We start from the raw sequence: 21,681 nt of genomic DNA on the forward strand, positions 1-21,681 counted from the left end.
AACCACGAATTTGTTCCTTAGTCGTCTCGTCTCGTCTCGTCTCGTCCCGCAGACGTTTGTTGTGCTTGCGCTGTCATATGGACCACGACCCGAGCGGCAGCGAGCGGCAGTCGAGCAAAGTCGGGACAAGTCGGGACGGGGACAGGGACAGGGATAGGAATGGTGCGAATGCACTGCAAACTACGCAGACACCTGGTGTGAGGCGAGGCGAGGCGAGGCGAGGCGAGGAAGCCCACATCGCTACCAGTGGGCCCTCCAGCACGACACTGCCACACCCCGCACAGGCCCTCCGCTGAACACCAGGGACAAGATGCGTCCTCCGCTAGTGTCGAAGGCTGCACGCGCCCAGCGAATGACAGGGGGTGCAACGAGCAGCAGTGCGTCTCACACACGCGGCGGTGCGCCCGCCAATTCGGCCGTCACTCTGCTGGGACGCCTGGCGCGCCTCCCCGCGCCGTCCTCGAGGAACTGGCGGTTGCGGAAGGAAGCGCTTTCGTCAAATGCGGCCGAAAACTAACATTTTGTGTGTTGGGAGAAAAGCCGAACGCGAATTCTGCCGTGCTCCTACATTAGATGAGCGCCAACGGCCATACCATGATGAATACACTGGTTCTCGTCCGATCACCGAAGTTAAGCATCATCGGGCCCGGCTAGTACTTGGATGGGTGACCGCCTGGGAAACCCGGGTGCTGTTGGCTCCCTTCCTGTTTTTTTTTTTTTGTTATGTCGCCATCCCAAATTTCAAACTACCTTTCTGTTGTGACAAAGATGCTTCCTTAAGCCTTTTAAACTACTGTAATGGTACGAAAATGCAGTAATTAACTCAGTTTGAGGGAGAATGTGCTAACCAAGTTTGCCAAAAAGACTTTGAAAACGACAAAACAGTACGAATCGGCAGGTGATTTCTGAAATACGTCACCGCCTATTGTTGTGTAGGAGTGTAGAGTTCCAAATTTGATTTGTAACCACGAATTTATTCCTTAGTCGTCTCGTCTCGTCTCGTCTCGTCCCGCAGACGTTTGTCGTGCTTGCGCTGTCATATGGACCACGACCCGAGCGGCAGCGAGCGGCAGTCGAGCAAAGTCGGGACAAGTCGGGGCGGGGACAGGGACAGGGATAGGAATGGTGCGAATGCACTGCAAACTACGCAGACACCTGGTGTGAGGCGAGGCGAGGCGAGGCGAGGAAGCCCACATCGCTACCAGTGGGCCCTCCAGCACGACACTGCCACACCCCGCACAGGCCCTCCGCTGAACACCAGGGACAAGATTCGTCCTCCGCTAGTGTCGAAGGCTGCACCCACCCAGCGAATGACAGGGGGTGCAACGAGCAGCAGTGCGTCTCACACACGCGGCGGTGCGCCCGCCAATTCGGCCGTCACTCTGCTGGGACGCCGGGCGCGCCTCCCCGCGCCGTCCTCGAGGAACTGGCGGTTGCGGAAGGAAGCGCTTTCGTCAAATGCGGCCGAAAACTAACATTTTGTGTGTTGGGAGAAAAGCCGAACGCGAATTCTGCCGTGCTCCTACATTAGATGAGCGCCAACGGCCATACCATGATGAATACACTGGTTCTCGTCCGATCACCGAAGTTAAGCATCATCGGGCCCGGCTAGTACTTGGATGGGTGACCGCCTGGGAAACCCGGGTGCTGCTGGCTCCCTTCCTGTTTTTTTTTTGTTATGTCGCCAGCCCAATTTTCAAACTACCTTTCTGTTGTGACAAAGATGCTTCCTTAAGCCTTTTAAACTACTGTAATGGTACGAAAATGCAGTAATTAACTCAGTTTGAGGGAGAATGTGCTAACCAAGTTTGCCAAGAAGACTTTGAAAACGACAAAACAGTACGAATCGGCAGGTGATTTCTGAAATACGTCACCGCCTATTGTTGTGTAGGAGTGTAGAGTTCCAAATTTGTTTTGTAACCACGAATTTATTCCTTAGTCGTCTCGTCTCGTCTCGTCCCGCAGATGTTTGTCGTGCTTGCGCTGTCATATGGACCACGACCCGAGCGGCAGCGAGCGGCAGTCGAGCAAAGTCGGCACAAGTCGGGACGGGGACAGGGACAGGGATAGGAATGGTGCGAATGCACTGCAAACTACGCAGACACCTGGTGTGAGGCGAGGCGAGGCGAGGCGAGGCGAGGCGAGGAAGCCCACATCGCTACCAGTGGGCCCTCCAGCACGACACTGCCACACCCCGCACAGGCCCTCCGCTGAACACCAGGGACAAGATGCGTCCTCCGCTAGTATCGAAGGCTGCACGCGCCCAGCGAATGACAGGGGGTGCAACGAGCAGCAGTGCGTCTCACACACGCGGCGGTGCGCCCGCCAATTCGGCCGTCACTCTGCTGGGACGCCGGGCGCGCCTCCCCGCGCCGTCCTCGAGGAACTGGCGGTTGCGGAAGGAAGCGCTTTCGTCAAATGCGGCCGAAAACTAACATTTTGTGTGTTGGGAGAAAAGCCGAACGCGAATTCTGCCGTGCTCCTACATTAGATGAGCGCCAACGGCCATACCATGATGAATACACCGGTTCTCGTCCGATCACCGAAGTTAAGAATCATCGGGCCCGGCTAGTACTTGGATGGGTGACCACCTGGGAAACCCGGGTGCTGTTGGCTCCCTTCCTGTTTTTTTTTTTGTTATGTCGCCAGCCCAATTTTCAAACTACCTTTCTGTTGTGACAAAGATGCTTCCTTAAGCCTTTTAAACTACTGTAATGGTACGAAAATGCAGTAATTAACTCAGTTTGAGGGAGAATGTGCTAACCAAGTTTGCCAAGAAGACTTTGAAAACGACAAAACAGTACGAATCGGAAGGTGATTTCTGAAATACGTCACCGCCTATTGTTGTGTAGGAGTGTAGAGTTCCAAATTTGATTTGTAACCACGAATTTATTCCTTAGTCGTCTCGTCTCGTCTCGTCTCGTCTCGTCCCGCAGACGTTTGTCGTGCTCGCGCTGTCATATGGACCACGACCCGAGCGGCAGCGAGCGGCAGTCGAGCAAAGTCGGGACAAGTCGGGACGGGGACAGGGACAGGGATAGGAATGGTGCGAATGCACTGCAAACTACGCAGACACCTGGTGTGAGGCGAGGCGAGGCGAGGAAGCCCACATCGCTACCAGTGGGCCCTCCAGCACGACACTGCCACACCCCGCACAGGCCCTCCGCTGAACACCAGGGACAAGATGCGTCCTCCGCTAGTGTCGAAGGCCGCACGCACCCAGCGAATGACAGGGGGTGCAACGAGCAGCAGTGCGTCTCACACACGCGGCGGTGCGCCCGCCAATTCGGCCGTCACTCTGCTGGGACGCCGGGCGCGCCTCCCCGCGCCGTCCTCGAGGAACTGGCGGTTGCGGAAGGAAGCGCTTTCGTCAAATGCGGCCGAAAACTAACATTTTGTGTGTTGGGAGAAACGCCGAACGCGAATTCTGCCGTGCTCCTACATTAGATGAGCGCCAACGGCCATACCTTGATGAATACACCGGTACTCGTCCGATCACCGAAGTTAAGCATCATCGGGCCCGGCTAGTACTTGGATGGGTGACCGCCTGGGAAACCCGGGTGCTGCTCGCTCCCTTCCTGTTTTTTTTTTTTTTGTTATGTCGCCAACCCAATTTTCAAACTACCTTTCTGTTGTGACAAAGATGCTTCTTTAAGCCTTTTAAACTACTGTAATGGTACGAAAATGCAGTAATTAACTCAGTTTGAGGGAGAATGTGCTAACCAAGTTTGCCAAGAAGACTTTGAAAACGACAAAACAGTACGAATCGGCAGGTGATTTCTGAAATACGTCACCGCCTATTGTTGTGTAGGAGTGTAGAGTTCCAAATTTGATTTGTAACCACGAATTTATTCCATAGTCGTCTCGTCTCGTCTCGTCTCGTCCCGCAGACGTTTGTCATGCTTGCGCTGTCATATGGACCACGACCCGAGCGGCAGCGAGCGGCAGTCGAGCAAAGTCGGGACAAGTCGGGACGGGGACAGGGACAGGGATAGGAATGGTGCGAATGCACTGCAAACTACGCAGACACCTGGTGTGAGGCGAGGCGAGGCGAGGCGAGGATAGGCGAGGAAGCCCACATCGCTACCAGTGGGCCCTCCAGCACGACACTGCCACACCCCGCACAGGCCCTCCGCTGAACGTTACAATTCACTATCAGTTTTTCGTCCCATTCGATAATCTAGACTCACAGCAGAACGGCCATAAGGTGCCCGAGGCAGCTATAGACCCATGAAGTCAAGTCGGCTGGAGGACGATGTATTGAATCGGGACGCAATATGTGTGGTCCATCGTCATTAGGTGGCTCTGAATGTTACAATTCACTATCAGTTATTCGTCCGATTCGAAAATCTTTGACTCACAGCAGAACGCCCATAAGGTGCCCGAGGTAGCAATAGACCCATGGAGACAAGTCTGCTGGAGGACGATGTATTGAATCGGGACGCAATTTGAGTGATTCATCGTCATTACGTGGCCCTGAACGTTACAATTCACTATCAATTTTTCGTCCGATTCGAAAATCTTTGACTCACAGCAGATCGTCCATAAGGTGCCCGAGTCAGCAATAGACCCATGGAGACAAGTCTGCTGGAGGAGGATGTATTGAATCGGGACGCAATTTGAGTGATCCATCGTCATTAGGTGGCCCTGAATGTTACAATTCACTATCAGTTTTTCGTCAGATTCGAAAACCTTTGCCTCACAGCAGTACGGCCGTAAGGTGCCCGAGGCAGCAATAGACCCATGGAGACAAGTCTGCTGGAGGACGATGTATTGAATCGGGACCCAATTTGAGTGATCCATCGTCATTAGGTGGCCCTGAACGTTACAATTCACTATCAGTTTTTCGTCTGATTCGAAAATCTTTGACTCACAGCAGAACGGCCCTAAGGTGCCCGAGGCAGCAATAGACCCATGGAGACAAGTCGGCTGGAGGACGATGTATTGAATCGGGACGCAATTTGAGTGATCCATCGTCTTTAGGTGGCCCTGAATGTTACAATTGACTATCAGTTTTTCGTCCGATTCGAAAATCTTTGACTCACAGCAGAACGGCCATAAAGTGCCCGAGGAGAAATAGACCCATGGAGACAAGTCTGCTGGAGGACGATGTATTGAATCGGGACGCAATTTGAGTGATCTATCGTCATTAGGTGGCCCTGAACGTTACAATTCACTATCAGTTTTTCGTCCGATTCGAAAATCTTTGACTCACAGCAGAACGGCCATAAGGTGCCCGAGGCAACAATAGACCCATGGAGACAAGTCTGCTGGAGGACGATGTATTGAATCGGGACGCAATTTGAGTGATCCATCGTCATTAGGTGGCCCTGAACTATCAGTTTTTCGTCCGATTCGAAATCTTTGACACACAGCAGAACGGCCAAAAGGTGCCCGAGGCAGCAATAGACCCATGAAGACAAGTCTGCTGGAGGACGATGTATTGAACCGGGACGCAATTTGAGTGTTCCATCGTCATTAGGAGGCCCTGAACGTTACAATTCACTATCAGTTTTTCGTCCGATTCGAAAATCTTTGACTCACAGCAGAACGGCCATAAGGTGCCCGAGGCAGCAATAGACCCATGGAGACAAGTCTGCTGGAGGACGATGTATTGATTCGGGACGCAATTTGAGTGATCCATCGTCATTAGGTAGCCCTGAAAGTTACAATTCACTATCAGTTTTTCGTCAGATTCGAAAATTTTTGACTCACAGCAGAACGGCCATAAGGTGCCCGAGGCAGCAATAGACCCATGGAGACAAGTCTGCTGGAGGACGATGTATTGAATCGGGACGCAATTTGAGTGATCCATCGTCATTAGGTGGTCCTGAATGTTACAATTCACTATCAGTTTTTCGTCCGATTCGAAAATCTTTGACTCACAGCAGAACGGCCCTAAGGTGCCCGAGGCAGCAATAGACCCATGGAGACAAGTTGGCTGGAGGACGATGTATTGAATCGGGACGCAATTTGAGTGATCCATCGTTATTAGGTGGCCCTGAACGTTACAATTCACTATCAGTTTTTCGTCAGATTCGAAAACCTTTGACTCACAGCACAATGGCCATAAGGTGCCCGAGGTAGCAATAGACCCATGGAGACAAGTCTGCTGGAGGACGATGTATTGAATCGGGACGCAATTTGAGTGATCCATCGTCATTAGGTGGCCCTGAACGTTACAATTCACTATCAGTTTTTCGTCCGATTCGAAAATCTTTGACTCACAGCAGAACGGCCATAAGGTGCACGAGGCTGCAATAGACCCATGGAGGCAAGTCTGCTGGAGGACGATGTATTGAATCGGGTCGCAATTTGAGTGATCCATCGTCATTAGGTGGCCCTGAACGTTACAATTCACTATCAGTTTTTCGTCGGATTCGAAAATCTTTGACTCACAGCAGAAAGGCCATAAGGTGCACGAGGCAGCAATAGACCCATGGAGACAAGTCTGCTGGAGGACGATGTATTGAATCGGGTCGCAATTTGAGTGATCCATCGTCATTAGGTGGCCCTGAAAGTTACAATTCACTATCAGTTTTTCGTCCGATTCGAAAATCTTTGACTCACAGCAGAACGGCCATAAGGTGCCCTAGGCAGCAATAGACCCATGGAGACAAGTCGGCTAGAGGACGATGTATTGAATCGGGACGCAATTTGAGTGATCCATCGTCATTAGGTGGCCCTGAACTATCAGTTTTTCGTCCGATTCGAAAATCTTTGACTCACAGCAGAACGGCCATAAGGTGCCCGAGGCAGCAATAGACCCATGAAGACAAGTCTGCTGGAGGACGATGTATTGAAACGGAACGCAATTTGAGTGTTCCATCGTCATTAGGAGGCCCTGAACGTTACAATTCACTATCAGTTTTTCGTCCGATTCGAAAATCTTTGTCTCACAGCAGAACGGCCATAAGGTGCCCAAGGCCGCAATAGACCCATGGAGACAAGTCTGCTGGAGGACGATGTATTGAATCGGGACGCAATTTGAGTGATCCATCGTCATTAGGTGGCCCTGAAAGTTACAATTCACTATCAGTTTTTCGTCAGATCCGAAAATTTTTGACTCACAGCAGAACGGCCATAAGGTGCCCGAGGCAGCAATAGACCCATGGAGACAAGTTTGCTGGAGGACGATGTATTGAATCGGGACGCAATTTGAGTGATCCATCGTCATTAGGTGGTCCTGAATGATACAATTCACTATCAGTTTTTCGTCCGATTCGAAAATCTTTGACTCACAGCAGAACGGCCCTAAGGTGCCCGAGGCAGCAATAGACCCATGGAGACAAGCCTGCTGGAGGACGATGTATTGAATCGGGACGCAATTTGAGTGATCCATCGTCATTAGGTGGCCCTGAACGTTACAATTCACTATCAGTTTTTCGTCAGATCCGAAAATTTTTGACTCACAGCAGAACGGCCATAACGTGCCCGAGGCAGCAATAGACCCATGGAGACAAGTTTGCTGGAGGACGATGTATTGAATCGGGACGCAATTTGAGTTATCCATCGTCATTAGGTGGTCCTGAATGATACAATTCACTATCAGTTTTTCGTCCGATTCGAAAATCTTTGACTCACAGCAGAACGGCCCTAAGGTGCCCGAGGCAGCAATAGACCCATGGAGACAAGTCGGCTGGAGGACGATGTATTGAATCGGGACGCAATTTGAGTGATCCATCGTCATTAGGTGGCCCTGAACGTTACAATTCACTATCAGTTTTTCGTCAGATTCGAAAACCTTTGACTCACAGCAGAATGGCCATAAGGTGCCCGAGGCAGCAATAGACCCATGGAGACATGTCTGCTGGAGGACGACGTATTGAATCGGGACGCAATTTGAGTCTTCCATCGTCATTAGGTGGCCCTGAACGTTACAATTCACTATCAGTTTTTCGTCCGATTCGAAAATCTTTGACTCACAGCAGAACGGCCCTAAGGTGCCCGAGGCAGCAATGGACCCGTGGAGACAAGTCGGCTGGAGGACGATGTATTGTATCGGAACGCAATTTGAGTGATCCATCGTCATTAGGTAGCCCTGAATGTTACAATCCACTATCAGTTTTTCGTCAGATTCGAAAATCTTTGACTGACAGCAGAACGGCCATAAGGTGCCCGAGGCAGCAATAGACCCATGGAGACAAGTCTGCTGGAGGACGATGTATTGAATCGGGACGCAATTTGTGTGATCCATCGTCATTAGGTGGCCCTGAACGTTACAATTCACTATCAGTTTTTCGTCCGATTCGAAAATCTTTGACTCACAGCAGAACGGCCATAAGGTGCACGAGGCTGCAATAGACCCATGGAGACAAGTCTGCTGGAGGACGATGTATTGAATCGGGTCGCAATTTGAGTGATCCATCGTCATTAGGTGGCCCTGAACGTTACAATTCACTATCAGTTTTTCGTCGGATTCGAAAATCTTTGACTCACAGCAGAACGGCCATAAGGTGCACGAGGCAGCAATAGACCCATGGAGACAAGTCTGCTGGCGGACGATGTATTGAATCGGTTCGCAATTTGAGTGATCCATCGTCATTAGGTGGCCCTGAACGTTACAATTCACTATCAGTTTTTCGTCCGATTCGAAAATCTTTGACTCACAGCAGAACGGCCATAAGGTGCCCTAGGCAGCAATAGACCCATGGAGACAAGTCGGCTGGAGGACGATGTATTGAATCGGGACGCAATTTGAGTGATCCATCGTCATTACGTGGCCCTGAATGTTACAATTCACTATCAGTTTTTCGTCAGATTCGAAAATCTTTGACTCATAGCAGAACGGCCATAAGGTGCCCGAGGCAGCAATAGACCCATGGAGACAAGTCTGCTGGAGGACGATGTATTGAATCGGGACGCAATTTGAGTGATCCATCGTCATTAGGTGGCCCTGAACGTTACAATTCACTATCAGTTTTTCGTCCGATTCGAAAATCTTTGACTCACAGCAGAACGGCCATAAGGTGCCCTAGGCAGCAATAGACCCATGGAGACAAGTCTGCTGGAGGATGATGTATTGAATCGGGACGCAATTTGAGTGATCCATCGTCATTAGGTGGCCCTGAACGTTAAAATTCACTATCAGTTTTTCGTCCGATTCGAAAATCTTTGACTCACAGCAGAACGGCCATAAGGTGCCCGAGGCAGCAATAGACCCATGGAGACAAGTCTGCTGGAGGACGCTGTATTGAATCGGGACGCAATTTGAGTGTTCCATCGTCATTAGGAGGCCCTGAATGTTACAATTCACTATCAGTTTTTCGTCCCATTCGATAATTTAGACTCACAGCATAACGGCCATGGAGACAAGTCGGCTGGAGGACGATGTATTGAATCGGGACGCAATTTGAGTGTTCCATCGTCATTAGGTGGCCCTGAATGTTACAATTCACTATCAGTTTTTCGTCAGATTCGAAAATCTTTGACTCAGATCAGAACGGCCATAAGGTGCCCGAGGCAGCAATAGACCCATGGAGACAAGTCTGCTGGAGGACGATGTATTGAATCGGGACGCAATGTGAGTGTTCCATCGTCATTAGGAGGCCCTGAATGTTACAATTCACTATCAGTTTTTCGTCAGATTCGAAAATTTTTTACTCACAGCAGAACGGCCATAAGGTGCCCGAGGCAGCAATAGACCCATGGAGACAAGTCTGCTGGAGGACGATGTATTGAATCGGGACGCAATTTGAGTGATCCATCGTCATTAGGTGGCCCTGAACGTTACAATTCACTATCAGTTTTTCGTCCGATTCGAAAATCTTTGACTCACAGCAGAACGGCCATAAGGTGCCCGAGGCAGCAATAGACCCATGGAGACAAGTCGGCTGGAGGTCGATGTATTGAATCGTGACGCAATTTGAGTGATCCATCGTCATTAGGTGGCCCTGAACGTTACAATTCACTATCAGTTTTTCGTCCGATTCGAAAATCTTTGACTTACAGCAGAACGGCCATAAGGTGCCCGAGGCAGCAATAGACCCATGGAGACAAGTTGGCTGGAGGACGATGTATTGAATCGGGACGCAATTTGAGTGATCCATCGTCATTAGGTGGCCCTGAACGTTACAATTCACTATCAGTTTTTCGTCCCATTCGATAAACTAGACTCACAGCAGAACGGCCATAAGATGCCCGAGGCAGCAATAGACCCATGGAGTCAAGTCGGCTGGAGGACGATGTATTGAATCGGGACGCAATTTGTGTGGTCCATCGTCATTAGGTGGCCCTGAATGTTACAATTAACTATCAGTTTTTCGTCCGATTCTAAGATCTTTGACTCACAGCAGAACGGCCATAAGGTGCCCGAGGCAGCACTAGACCCATGGAGACAAGTCTGCAGGAGGACGATGTATTGAATCGGGACGCAATTTGAGTGATCCATCGTCATTAGGTTGCCCTGAACGTTACAATTCACTATCAGTTTTTCGTCCGATTCGAAAATCTTTGACTCACAGCAGAACGGCCGTAAGGTGCCCGAGGCAGCAATAGACCCATGAAGACAAGTCTGCTGGAGGACGATGTATTGAATCGGGACGCAATTTGAGTGTTCCATCGTCATTAGGAGGCCCTGAACGTTACAAATCACTATCAGTCTTTCGTCCGATTCGAAAATCTTTGACTCACTGCAGAATGGCCATAAGGTGGCCGAGGCAGCAAAAGACCCATGGAGACAAGTCGGCTGGAGGAGATGTATTGAATCGGGACGCAATTTGAGTGATCCATCGTCATTAGGTGGCCCTGAATGTTACAATTCACTATCAGTTTTTCGTCAGATTCGAAAATCTTTGAGTCACAGCAGAACGGCCATAAGGTGCCCGAGGCAGCAATAGACCCATGGAGATAAGTCTGCTGGAGGACGATGTATTGAATCGGGACGCAATTTGAGTGTTCCATCGTCATTAGGAGGCCCTGAACCTTACAATTCACTATCAGTTTTTCGTCCGATTCGAAAATCTTTGACTCACAGCAGATCGGCCATAAGGTGCCCGAGGCAGCAATAGACCCATGGAGACAAGTCGGCTGGAGGACGATGTATTGAATCGGGACGCAATTTGAGTGATCCATCGTCATTAGGTGGCCCTGAATGTTACAATTCACTATCAGTTTGTCGTCCGATCCGAAAATCTTTGAATCACAGCAGAACGGCCATAAGGTGGCCGAGGCAGCAATAGACCCATGGAGACAAGTCGGCTGGAGGAGATGTATTGAATCGGGACGCAATTTGAGTGATCCATCGTCATTAGGTGGCCCTGAATGTTACAATTCACTATCAGTTTTTCGTCAGATTCGAAAATCTTTGAGTCACAGCAGAACGGCCATAAGGTGTCCGAGGCAGCAATAGACCCATGGAGACAAGTCTGCTGGAGGACGATGTATTGAATCGGGACGCAATTTGAGTGTTCCATCGTCATTAGGAGGCCCTGAACCTTACAATTCACTATCAGTTTTTCGTCCGATTCGAAAATCTTTGACTCACAGCAGTACGGCCATAAGGTGCCCGAGGCAGCAATAGACCCATGGAGACAAGTCGGCTGGAGGACGATGTATTGAATCGGGACGCAATTTGAGTGATCCATCGTCATTAGGTGGCCCTGAATGTTACAATTCACTATCAGTTTGTCGTCCGATCCGAAAATCTTTGAATCACAGCAGAACGGCCATAAGGTGCCCGAGGCAGCAATAGACCCATGGAGACAAGTCTGCTGGAGGACGATGTATTGAATCGGGACGCAATTTGAGTGTTCCATCGTCATTAGGAGGCCCTGAACGTTACAATTCACTATCAGTTTTTCGTCCGATTCGAAAATCTTTGACTCACAGCAGAACGGCCATAAGGTGCACGAGGCTGCAATAGACCCATGGAGGCAAGTCTGCTGGAGGACGATGTATTGAATCGGGTCGCAATTTGAGTGATCCATCGTCATTAGGTGGCCCTGAACGTTACAATTCACTATCAGTTTTTCGTCGGATTCGAAAATCTTTGACTCACAGCAGAAAGGCCATAAGGTGCACGAGGCAGCAATAGACCCATGGAGATAAGTCTGCTGGAGGACGATGTATTGAATCGGGTCGCAATTTGAGTGATCCATCGTCATTAGGTGGCCCTGAAAGTTACAATTCACTATCAGTTTTTCGTCCGATTCGAAAATCTTTGACTCACAGCAGAACGGCCATAAGGTGCCCTAGGCAGCAATAGACCCATGGAGACAAGTCGGCTAGAGGACGATGTATTGAATCGGGACGCAATTTGAGTGATCCATCGTCATTAGGTGGCCCTGAACTATCAGTTTTTCGTCCGATTCGAAAATCTTTGACTCACAGCAGAACGGCCATAAGGTGCCCAAGGCAGCAATAGACCCATGAAGACAAGTCTGCTGGAGGACGATGTATTGAAACGTAACGCAATTTGAGTGTTCCATCGTCATTAGGAGGCCCTGAACGTTACAATTCACTATCAGTTTTTCGTCCGATTCGAAAATCTTTGACTCACAGCAGAACGGCCATAAGGTGCCCAAGGCCGCAATAGACCCATGGAGACAAGTAAGCTGGAGGACGATGTATTGAATCGGGACGCAATTTGAGTGATCCATCGTCATTAGGTGGCCCTGAACGTTACAATTCACTATCAGTTTTTCGTCAGATCCGAAAATTTTTGACTTACAGCAGAACGGCCATAAGGTGCCCGAGGCAGCAATAGACCCATGGAGACAAGTTTGCTGGAGGACGATGTATTGAATTGGGACGCAATTTGAGTGATCCATCGTCATTAGGTGGTCCTGAATGATACAATTCACTATCAGTTTTTCGTCCGATTCGAAAATCTTTGACTCACAGCAGAACGGCCCTAAGGTGCCCGAGGCAGCAATAGACCCATGGAGACAAGTCGGCTGGAGGACGATGTATTGAATCGGGACGCAATTTGAGTGATCCATCGTCATTAGGTGGCCCTTAACGTTACAATTCACTATCAGTTTTTCGTCAGATTCGAAAACCTTTGACTCACAGCAGAATGGCCATAAGGTGCCCGAGGCAGCAATAGACCCATTGAGACAAGTCTGCTGGAGGACGATGTATTGAATCGGGACGCTATTTGAGTGTTCCATCGTCATTAGGTGGCCCTGAACGTTACAATTCACTATCAGTTTTTCGTCCGATTCGAAAATCTTTGACTCACAGCAGAACGGCCCTAAGGTGCCCGAGGCAGCAATGGACCCGTGGAGACAAGTCGGCTGGAGGACGATGTATTGTATCGGGACGCAATTTGAGTGATCCATCGTCATTAGGTGGCCCTGAATGTTACAATCCACTATCAGTTTTTCGTCAGATTCGAAAATCTTTGACTGACAGCAGAACGGCCATAAGGTGCCCGAGGCAGCAATAGACCCATGGAGACAAGTCTGCTGGAGGACGATGTATTGAATCGGGACGCAATTTGTGTGATCCATCGTCATTAGGTGGCCCTGAACGTTACAATTCACTATCAGTTTTTCGTCCGATTCGAAAATCTTTGACTCACAGCAGAACGGCCATAAGGTGCACGAGGCTGCAATAGACCCATGGAGACAAGTCTGCTGGAGGACGATGTATTGAATCGGGTCGCAATTTGAGTGATCCATAGTCATTAGGTGGCCCTGAACGTTACAATTCACTATCAGTTTTTCGTCCGATTCGAAAATCTTTGACTCACAGCAGAACGGCCATAAGGTGCCCTAGGCAGCAATAGACCCATGGAGACAAGTCGGCTGGAGGACGATGTATTGAATCGGGACGCAATTTGAGTGATCCATCGTCATTACGTGGCCCTGAATGTTACAATTCACTATCAGTTTTTCGTCAGATTCGAAAATCTTTGACTCATAGCAGAACGGCCATAAGGTGCCCGAGGCAGCAATAGACCCATGGAGACAAGTCTGCTGGAGGACGATGTATTGAATCGGGACGCAATTTGAGTGATCCATCGTCATTAGGTGGCCCTGAACGTTACAATTCACTATCAGTTTTTCGTCCGATTCGAAAATCTTTGACTCACAGCAGAACGGCCATAAGGTGCCCTAGGCAGCAATAGACCCATGGAGACAAGTCTGCTGGAGGACGATGTATTGAATCGGGACGCAATTTGAGTGATCCATCGTCATTAGGTGGCCCTGAACGTTAAAATTCACTATCAGTTTTTCGTCCGATTCGAAAATCTTTGACTCACAGCAGAACGGCCATAAGGTGCCCGAGGCAGCAATAGACCCATGGAGACAAGTCTGCTGGAGGACGCTGTATTGAATCGGGACGCAATTTGAGTGTTCCATCGTCATTAGGAGGCCCTGAATGTTACAAAAAGCACTATCAGTTTTTCGTCCCATTCGATAATTTAGACTCACAGCATAACGGCCAAGGAGACAAGTCGGCTGGAGGACGATGTATTGAATCGGGACGCAATTTGAGTGTTCCATCGTCATTAGGTGGCCCTGAATGTTACAATTCACTATCAGTTTTTCGTCAGATTCGAAAATCTTTGACTCAGATCAGAACGGCCATAAGGTGCCCGAGGCAGCAATAGACCCATGGAGACAATCTGCTGGAGGACGATGTATTGAATCGGGACGCAATTTGAGTGTTCCATCGTCATTAGGAGGCCCTGAACGTTACAATTCACTATCAGTTTTTCGTCCGATTCGAAAATCTTTGACTTACAGCAGAACGGCCATAAGGTGCCCGAGGCAGCATTAGACCCATGGAGACAAGTTGGCTGGAGGACGATGTATTGAATCGGGACGCAATTTGAGTGATCCATCGTCATTAGGTGGCCCTGAACGTTACAATTCACTATCAGTTTTTCGTCCCATTCGATAATCTAGACTCACAGCAGAAATGCCATAAGGTGCCCGAGGCAGCAATAGACCCATGGAGACAAGTCGGCTGGAGATCGATGTATTGAATCGTGACGCAATTTGAGTGATCCATCGTCATTAGGTGGCACTGAAAGTTACAATTCACTATCAGTTTTTCGTCAGATTAGAAAATCTTTGACTCACAGCATAACGGCCATAAGGCGCCCGAGGCAGCAATAGACTCATGAAGACAAGTCTGCTGGAGGACGATGTATTGAATCGGGACGCAATTTGAGTGATCCATCGTCATTAGGTGGCCCTGAACATTACAATTCTCTATCAGTTTTTCGTCCCTTTCGATAATCTAGACTCACAGCAGAACGGCCATAAGGTGCCCGAGGCAGCAATAGACCCATGGAGACAAGTCTGCTGGAGGACGATGTATTGAATTGGGACGCAATTTGAGTGATCCATCGTCATTAGGTGGACCTGAACGTTACAATTCACTATCAGTTTTTCGTCCGATTCTAAAATCTTTGACTCACAGCAGAACGGCCATAAAGTGCCGAGGCAGCAATAGACCCATGGAGACAAGTCTGCTGGCGGACAATGTATTGAATCGGGACGGTATTTGAGTGTTCCATCGTCATTAGGAGGCCCTGAACGTTACAATTCACTATCAGTTTTTCGTCCGATTCGAAAATCTTTTACTCACAGCAGAACAGCCATAAGATGCCCGAGGCAGCAATAGACCCATGGAGACAAGTCGGCTGGTGGTCGATGTATTGAATCGTGACGCAATTTGAGTGATCCATCGTCATTAGGTGGCCCTGAACGTTACAATTCACTATCAGTTTTTCGTCCGATTCGAAAATCTTTGACTTACAGCAGAACGGCCATAAGGTGCCCGAGGCAGCAATAGACCCATGGAGACAAGTTGGCTGGAGGACGATGTATTGAATCGGGACGCAATTTGAGTGATCCATCGTCATTAGGTGGCCCTGAACGTTACAATTCACTATCAGGTTTTCGTCCCATTCGATAAACTAGACTCACAGCAGAACGGCCATAAGATGCCCGAGGCAGCAATAGTCCCATGGAGTCAAGTCGGCTGGAGGACGATGTATTGAATCGGGACGCAATTTGTGTGGTCCATCGTCATTAGGTGGCCCTGAATGTTACAATTCACTATCAGTTTTTCGTCCGATTCTAAAATCTTTGACTCACAGCAGAACGGCCATAAGGTGCCCGAGGCAGCACTAGACCCATGGAGACAAGTCTGCAGGAGGACGATGTATTGAATCGGGACGCAATTTGAGTGATCCATCGTCATTAGGTTGCCCTGAACGTTACAATTCACTATCAGTTTTTCGTCCGATTCGAAAATCTTTGACTCACAGCAGAACGGCCGTAAGGTGCCCGAGGCAGCAATAGACCCATGAAGACAAGTCTGCTGGAGGACGATGTATTGAATCGGGACGCAATTTGAGTGTTCCATCGTCATTAGGAGGCCCTGAACGTTACAAATCGCTATCAGTCTTTCGTCCGATTCGAAAATCTTTGACTCACTGCAGAATGGCCATAAGGTGGCCGAGGCAGCAATAGACCCATGGAGACAAGTCGGCTGGAGGAGATGTATTGAATCGGGACGCAATTTGAGTGATTCATCGTCATTAGGTGGCGGTGAACGTTACAATTCACTATCAGTTTTTCGTTCGATTCGAAAATCTTTGACTCACAGCAGAACGGCCATAAGGTGTCCGAGGCAGCAATAGACCCATGGAGACAAGTCGGCTGGAGGACGATGTATTGAATCGGGACGCAATTTGAGTGATCCATCGTCATTAGGTGGCCCTGAATGTTACAATTCACTATCAGTTTTTCGTCAGATTCGAAAATCTTTGAGTCACAGCAGAACGGCCATAAGGTGCCCGAGGCAGCAATAGACCCATGGAGATAAGTCTGCTGGAGGACGATGTATTGAATCGGGACGCAATTTGAGTGTTCCATCGTCATTAGGAGGCCCTGAACCTTACAATTCACTATCAGTTTTTCGTCCGATTCGAAAATCTTTGACTCACAGCAGATCGGCCATAAGGTGCCCGAGGCAGCAATAGACCCATGGAGACAAGTCGGCTGGAGGACGATGTATTGAATCGGGACGCAATTTGAGTGATCCATCGTCATTAGGTGGCCCTGAATGTTACAATTCACTATCAGTTTGTCGTCCGATCCGAAAATCTTTGAATCACAGCAGAACGGCCATAAGGTGGCCGAGGCAGCAATAGACCCATGGAGACAAGTCGGCTGGAGGAGATGTATTGAATCGGGACGCAATTTGAGTGATCCATCGTCATTAGGTGGCCCTGAATGTTACAATTCACTATCAGTTTTTCGTCAGATTCGAAAATCTTTGAGTCACAGCAGAACGGCCATAAGGTGCCCGAGGCAGCAATAGACCCATGGAGACAAGTCTGCTGGAGGACGATGTATTGAATCGGGACGCAATTTGAGTGTTCCATCGTCATTAGGAGGCCCTGAACCTTACAATTCACTATCAGTTTTTCGTCCGATTCGAAAATCTTTGACTCACAGCAGTACGGCCATAAGGTGCCCGAGGCAGCAATAGACCCATGGAGACAAGTCTGCTGGAGGACGATGTATTGAATCGGGACGCAATTTGAGTGTTCCATCGTCATTAGGAGGCCCTGAACGTTACAATTCACTATCAGTTTTTCGTCCGATTCGAAAATCTTTGACTCACAGCAGGACGGCCATAATGTGCCCCAGGCAGCAATAGACCCATGGAAACAAGTCTGCTGGATGACGATGTATTGAATCGGGACGCAATTTGAGTGATCCATCGTCATTAGGTGGCCCTGAACATTACAATTCACTATCAGTTTTTCGTCCGATTCGAAAATCTCTGACTCACAGCAGAACGGCCATAAGGTGCCCGAGGCAGCAATAGACCCATGAAGACAAGTCTGCTGGAGGACGATGTATTGAATCGGGACGCAATTTGAGTGATCCATCGTCATTAGGAGGCCCTGAACGTTCCAAATCACTATCAGTTTTTCGTCCGATTCGAAAATCTTTGACTCACAGCAGAACGGCCATAAGGTGCCCGAGGCAGCAATAGACCCATGGAGACAAGTCGGCTGGATGACGATGTATTGAATCGGGACGCAATTTGAGTGATCCATCGTCATTAGGTGGCCCTGAATGTTACAATTCTCTATCAGTTTTTCGTCAGATTCGAAAATCTTTGACTCACAGCAGAACGGCCATAAGGTGCCCGAGGCAGCAATAGACTCATGGAGACAAGTCTGCTGGAGGACGATGTATTGAATCGGGACGCAATTTGAGTGATCCATCGTCATTAGGTGGCCCTGAACGTTACAATTCTCTATCAGTTTTTCGTCCCATTCGATAATCTAGACTCACAGCAGAACGGCCATAAGGTGCCCGAGGCAGCAATAGACCCATGGAGATAAGTCTGCTGGAGGACGATGTATTGAATCGGGACGCAATTTGAGTGATCCATCGTCATTAGGTGGCCCTGAACGTTACAATTCATTATCAGTTTTTCGTCCGATTCTAAAATCTTTGACTCACAGCAGAACGGCCATAAGGTGCCCGAGGCAGCAATAGACCCATGGAGACAAGTCGGCTGGATGACGATGTATTGAATCGGGACGCAATTTGAGTGATCCATCGTCATTAGGTGGCCCTGAATGTTACAATTCTCTATCAGTTTTTCGTCAGATTCGAAAATCTTTGACTCACAGCAGAACGGCCATAAGGTGCCCGAGGCAGCAATAGACCCATGGAGACAAGTCTGCTGGCGGACGATGTATTGAATCGGGACGCAATTTGAGTGATCCATCGTCATTAGGTGGCCCTGAATGTTACAATTCTCTATCAGTTTTTCGTCAGATTCGAAAATCTTTGACTCACAGCAGAACGGCCATAAGGTGCCCGAGGCAGCAATAGACTCATGGAGACAAGTCTGCTGGAGGACGATGTATTGAATCGGGACGCAATTTGAGTGATCCATCGTCATTAGGTGGCCCTGAACGTTACAATTCTCTATCAGTTTTTCGTCCCATTCGATAATCTAGACTCACAGCAGAACGGCCATAAGGTGCCCGAGGCAGCAATAGACCCATGAAGACAAGTCTGCTGGAGGACGATGTATTGAATCGGGACGCAATTTGAGTGATCCATCGTCATTAGGAGGCCCTGAACGTTCCAAATCACTATCAGTTTTTCGTCCGATTCGAAAATCTTTGACTCACAGCAGTACGGCCATAAGGTGCCCGAGGCAGCAATAGACCCATGGAGACATATCTGCTGGAGGACGATGTATTGAATCGGGACGCAATTTGAGTGATCCATCGTCATTAGGTGGCCCTGAACGTTACAATTCACTATCAGTTTTTCGTCCGATTCTAAAATCTTTGACTCACAGCAGAACGGCCATAAGGTGCCCGAGGCAGCAATAGACCCATGGAGACAAGTCTGCTGGCGGACGATGTATTGAATCGGGACGCTATATGAGTGTTCCATCGTCATTAGGAGGCCCTGAACGTTACAATTCACTATCAGCTTTTCGTCCGATTCGAAAATCTTTGACTCACAGCAGAACGGCCATAAGATGCCCGAGGCAGCAATAGACCCATGGAGACAAGTCGGCTGGAGGTCGATGTATTGAATCGTGACGCAATTTGAGTGATCCATCGTCATTAGGTGGCCCTGAAAGTTACAATTCACTATCAGTTTTTTGTCAGATTAGAAAATCTTTAACTCACAGCATAACGGCCATAAGGTGCCCGAGGCAGCAATAGACCCATGGAGACAAGTCGGCTGGAGGAGATGTATTGAATCGGGACGCAATTTGAGTGATCCATCGTCATTAGGTGGCCCTGAACGTTACAATTCATTATCAGTTTTTCGTCCGATTCGAAAATCTTTGAGTCACAGCAGAACGGCCATAAGGTGCCCGAGGCAGCAATAGACCCATGGAGATAAGTCTGCTGGAGGACGATGTATTGAATCGGGACGCAATTTGAGTGTTCCATCGTCATTAGGAGGCCCTGAACCTTACAATTCACTATCAGTTTTTCGTCCGATTCGAAAATCTTTGACTCACAGCAGATCGGCCATAAGGTGCCCGAGGCAGCAATAGACCCATGGAGACAAGTCGGCTGGAGGACGATGTATTGAATCGGGACGCAATTTGAGTGATCCATCGTCATTAGGTGGCCCTGAATGTTACAATTCACTATCAGTTTGTCGTCCTATCCGAAAATCTTTGAATCACAGCAGAACGGCCATAAGGTGCCCGAGGCAGCAATAGACCCATGGAGACAAGTCGGCTGGAGGAGATGTATTGAATCGGGACGCAATTTGAGTGATCCATCGTCATTAGGTGGCCCTGAATGTTACAATTCACTATCAGTTTTTCGTCAGATTCGAAAATCTTTGAGTCACAGCAGAACGGCCATAAGGTGCCCGAGGCAGCAATAGACCCATGGAGACAAGTCTGCTGGAGGACGATGTATTGAATCGGGACGCAATTTGAGTGATTCATCGTCATTAAGTGGCCGTGAACGTTACAATTCACTATCAGTTTTTTGTCCGATTCGAAAATCTTTGACTCACAGCAGAACGGCCATAAGGTGCCCGAGGCAGCAATAGACCCATGGAGACAAGTCGGCTGGAGGACGATGTATTGAATCGGGACGCAATTCGTGTGACCCATCGTCATTACGTGGCCCTGAATGTTACAATTCACTATCAGTTTTTCCTCAGATTCGAAAATCTTTGACTCACACCAGAACGGCCATAAGGTGCCCGAGGCAGCAATAGACCCATGGAGACAAGTCTGCTGGAGGACGATGTATTGAATCGGGACGTAATTTGAGTGATTCATCGTCATTAGGTGGCCGTGAACGTTACAATTCACTATCAGTTTTTCGTCCGATTCGAAAATCTTTGACTCACAGCAGAACGGCCATAAGGTGCCCGAGGCAGCAATAGATCCATGGAGACAAGCCGGCTGGAGGACGATGTATTGAATCGGGACGCAATTTGAGTGTTCCATCGTCATTAGGAGGCCCTGAACGTTACAATTCACTATCAGTTTTTCGTCCGATTCAAAAATCTTTGACTCACAGCAGAACGGCCATAAGGTGCCCGAGGCAGCAATAGACCCATGGAGACAAGTTGGCTGGAGGACGATGTATTGAATCGGGACGCAATTTGAGTGATCCATCGACATTAGGTGGCCCTGAACGTTACAATTCACTATCAGTTTTTCGTCCCATTCGATAATCTAGACTCACAGCAGAACGGCCATAAGGTGCCCGAGGCAGCAATAGACCCATGGAGACGAGTCTGCTGGAGGACGATGTATTGAATCGGGACGCAATTTGAGTGTTCCATCGTCATTAGGAGGCCCTGAACGTTACAATTCACTATCAGTTTTTCGTCCGATTCGAAAATTTTTGACTCACAGCAGAACGGCCATAATGTGCCCGAGGCAGCAATAGACCCATGGAGACAAGTCTGCTGGAGGACGATGTATTGAATCGGGACGCAATTTGAGTGTTCCATCGTCATTAGGAGGCCCTGAACGTTACAATTCACTATCAGTTTTTCGTCCGATTCGAAAATCTTTGACTCACAGCAGAACGGCCATAATGTGCCCGAGGCAGCAATAGACCCATGGAAACAAGTCTGCTGGAGGACGATGTATTGAATCGGGACGCAATTTGAGTGATCCATCGTCATTAGGAGGCCCTGAACGTTACAAATCACTATCAGCTTATCGTCCGATTCGAAA

The 21,681-nt window shown here is 48.8% G+C and overlaps 4 non-coding genes across 4 annotated transcripts; all 4 read left to right on the forward strand.

The window, feature by feature from the left end:
• The first annotated feature begins 579 nt into the window (after positions 1-579).
• On the forward strand, positions 580-698 carry LOC126102967 (5S ribosomal RNA). The gene has a single exon (XR_007523218.1). It is a non-coding gene; the product is annotated as a 5S ribosomal RNA (ribosomal RNA).
• An 839-nt stretch (positions 699-1,537) lies between these two features.
• On the forward strand, positions 1,538-1,656 carry LOC126101906 (5S ribosomal RNA). Its single transcript, XR_007522614.1, has one exon. It is a non-coding gene; the product is annotated as a 5S ribosomal RNA (ribosomal RNA).
• An 841-nt stretch (positions 1,657-2,497) lies between these two features.
• Positions 2,498-2,616, forward strand: LOC126101731 (5S ribosomal RNA). Its single transcript, XR_007522454.1, has one exon. It is a non-coding gene; the product is annotated as a 5S ribosomal RNA (ribosomal RNA).
• Positions 2,617-3,453: 837 nt separating this feature from the next.
• Positions 3,454-3,572, forward strand: LOC126102049 (5S ribosomal RNA). The gene has a single exon (XR_007522745.1). It is a non-coding gene; the product is annotated as a 5S ribosomal RNA (ribosomal RNA).
• Positions 3,573-21,681: the final 18,109 nt, after the last annotated feature.

The sequence above is a fragment of the Schistocerca cancellata genome, chromosome 9 (genome assembly GCF_023864275.1).
Source record: "Schistocerca cancellata isolate TAMUIC-IGC-003103 chromosome 9, iqSchCanc2.1, whole genome shotgun sequence".
Taxonomy (NCBI): Eukaryota; Metazoa; Arthropoda; class Insecta; order Orthoptera; family Acrididae; genus Schistocerca; species Schistocerca cancellata.